This window comes from Mustela erminea, chromosome 2 (assembly GCF_009829155.1).
Source record: "Mustela erminea isolate mMusErm1 chromosome 2, mMusErm1.Pri, whole genome shotgun sequence".
NCBI classification, from domain to species: domain Eukaryota; kingdom Metazoa; phylum Chordata; class Mammalia; order Carnivora; family Mustelidae; genus Mustela; species Mustela erminea.
The window spans coordinates 89,073,689-89,077,234 of record NC_045615.1 but is presented as its reverse complement, the minus strand read 5'-3'; the positions used below and the strand labels follow the sequence as shown (position 1 = coordinate 89,077,234).

The 3,546-nt window shown below is 29.0% G+C and overlaps 1 non-coding gene across 1 annotated transcript; it reads left to right on the top strand.

The window, feature by feature from the left end:
* Positions 1-1,993: 1,993 nt before the first annotated feature.
* On the top strand, positions 1,994-2,100 carry LOC116585415. The gene has a single exon (XR_004283610.1). It is a non-coding gene; the product is annotated as a U6 spliceosomal RNA (small nuclear RNA).
* The last annotated feature ends 1,446 nt before the right edge of the window (positions 2,101-3,546 follow it).

The window sequence follows — 3,546 nt, the reverse complement described above, 5'->3', positions numbered from 1 at the left end:
TAACTGAAGAATAGTAATCAGTGGCTATTTTATTAGGAAACAATCATTATTTACTTGTAAAATAAGAATGTTAATCTAGTTTATCAAATGAATATTTACCCATTTTATATATAATTTTAACTTAACCAATTATGATTTAATATATGAAAATGTTTCTAAAATGAAAAGAAATATAATTTTGAAAATCTGAATAAAAAGAATTGATAGTTACATAAAATCTCTAAAAATCTCATGATATATATATGTGTGTATATACATATATATACACACACTTATGTAAATAATAATGTAATTAATTCTTTCTAAATCTGAATTGAGTTATTTCACCATAGAAATATATATATATATATTTTTTAGAAATATATATTTTTAAGGTGTATACATCTGTCTTCAATAATCAAAAAAAAATTAGTTTCTTTTATACTTAATTAAAAAAAAAAAGACTCAAAAACCCCATGCTTTCTACCTTTGGTATGGCTCATCATTGAAAAACTTCAATGGTCCTGTTTGGTTTGGTCCTTTATAAGCACCTGGATGGATCTGTGGAAGTCTTTAAGACTTGCACAAGTATAAACTTGAGTTCAACCAATAGTGCTATTGACCACTTAAAGCTAAAAGTAAATTCATAGGCAAAATAATAATCATAAAGCTAGTATATGCCTTCCATTAATATTCATAATGAATAATTGTGTTTTAAGAAGTAAGTTTATCTAAAAAAAGAAACAAACAAATACTGACATCATACCCAACTCTAAAAGCAAATTTATGAAAGTCAAAACAAACGAATAAGTGACCTCTTGTTCATCCTTATGATAGGACATAGTGGACCCAAAGGAAAAAACATTGCATTTGTATAAACTTACATTCTTTCAGTAATATACCATTGATAATTACAACAACAACCTTACTATTGAAATAAAGTTCAGGGCCTATTTATTTTTTAAATTACATATATTTCATATGTGAAAAACTCATGCAATTCAATTCCATTTTTTTTTCAAAAGTAAGAACAAAAAAAAAATCACATATTTCCCTCTAGTGAGCAATTTCTCTCTATAGGTACAAGACAGAAGACAAAAACCTATATTGTTGCTGACTGGTATGTCATACAAATCCGTTTTCAGATTATATGTGATATATGTTGCTAAGCCTTTGTTAAGCATAAAAAAAATCCACACTCCTAAGAGGAAATATATACTAATTAAGAAAGTTTTTTTTTTTGCTTTTGTATTTTAAGTAGATTTTAGCTATTTTAACTTCTGCCCTTTGTTAAGATTCTTGCACTGGAGTATGGTTAGGATGATTTGTACATGAAGACAGGTAGAGGAAGATAGCTTTGTTCCCTCTATCTACTCTTATTATTTTGGAATGAATAGTTTATATATCCAAGTAAATTATCCTTAGTATTCATCTTTGTCACTTTCTCTTTCTCTGTCTGACAGTCTTTATCTATTTCTATCACTCTTTATGCAATGTGAGTCTCAGATTGGGTATTCACTACAACTGTTGATTACTAGTGCCTGATCTGAAAATCAAACATGAGAGGATTCAAAAGGAAAGAGATTCTAAATATCCATTCAGGGAATATCTCCTATGCTTAAGATTTTACACTAAATGGTGTTAACATTTCAATATAAAATCAGTCTGCAGGATTGTACATTTAGCATGGCATATAACTAGCAGCCCTGATACAACCTTTTTTTAACATCCCAATAAAAGAATTATAACTCAAAAAATTTTTTTTCTTATGGTGTCTTTGAAAAGATCTGGTAAATGATTCCCAGTATCTGTGAGATATTTTCACTAACTGTAATATATATTGAAAAGAATTGGACTGAAAAAATAGTTGAAAATACCTCTTGCTATACCAATGAAAACTAAGAAAAGTTACCCCAAAAGGAATTAAGTGAAATAATTACCCTTTTTCCTCACTCCCTTAAATCCCAGCCGTGGACTTTATCTGCCACATCGATCAAAAAGATTGTGAACTCTTGTGCTTGCTTCGGCAGCACATATAGTAAAATTGGAATCATACAGAGAAGACTAGCATGGCGCCTGCGAAAGGATGATGGAAAGACGATGGACTCTTAACTATAAACTCTGAAACCAATTTGTCTACAGGACTTATAAGTTGTAACAATTAAATTCCTAGGGTAAACCAAAGAGACTTGATGAAGAGGCATCAAAAGTTACATTGCAAAGTGGGTATATTGTGATTTTCAAAAGTTAAAAATGTTTAAGTAAGACAAGGTGATTTAAAGCAGGCACATTTTATATGTTTCATATATGAAGTACTTTTTTTACGAGACAGGCAAAGGAGCTGGGATTACATTTTCTCTGAAATTGGCAAATTGACATAAACTAGATATTTGCCAGATGTTGGGAAAGAAAAGCCATACATATCAGACTGCTTTATGTGAACATCTGAAAAAATTATTCCACCAGCACAATGTGGATAATAAATGGGTACATAGCAACATAGATAGCCTATATGGATGATACACAGTTTCTCAAGGTTAAAACTCCTTGTTCTGTGATAAAAGAGAAAATAAGCATTCACACATAAATAGTTTTGGGAAAGCAGAAAAAAATGAAAAAAAAAAAGAAGAATTTTTTCTGAGGAATTAGAAGAAAAAGAAGTCTATGAAGTAGGTTTATGTACCACAGAAAATTGAATATTCTTTATAATTTTGTGGCATTGTTCTCTGAAAAAAAAAATGGAAGATACAAATAGGAAAATTGAGATTAAAGGCACAGGTCAAAATCCAAAAGGAGAATATTTAAGGGAATTAAGTCTGTTTCTTACTAAATACATTTGAAGTAATCAAATAGTATTTATGCAATGGAACAAAGAGTGGAATAAAAATAATTGCAAAGATCCCCCCCCAAAAAAACTAATAACAGAAATAAAAGCTACATTGGAAATACAAAGAACAGAATTTTAAAGTGGAAAGTAGAATTAGTCTAACAGTGGTAAGCTGAAAATTATCTCCAAGAATGCAGGCAGAAATGACAATAACATAAAATAATGAGAGTAAGGGCAATAGGCCTTAGGTTGGAATTGGTGACAACATAAAAACAAAGAAATGTTGAGGAAAAATATATAAAATATTAAAATAGAAATAAGTGTCAGATATTTTCAGTGCTTAAAACATACATGGTATATGTAGAACAAAAATTCTTAACCCAGGAGAAAATCAGTAAAACTCTACACATTGTTAAGCACATTATATCATATTTTAGAAGAGAAATAAAAGAGACTGCTCTGGTAGGTTTTTGTACCTTATTCTTTTTCTTCACTTGGTTATCTCTGCTAAATGGGAGCACTGTTAATATTTTTATATAATAAACTTATTAATTTTTTAGATTATTTCTGGTTATTCATAGATTATGTTGAAGTTTCTGTATAAATAACTACATTTTCTAGAAACAACTGTAAATTTTTAATGTTCTTTCAAATTTATTTAGATTTTAATATCTGGCATATACCTTAGTGTCTAGGACATCCAGCATAATTTTGAACCATAAGTATAAAAATGCACATAC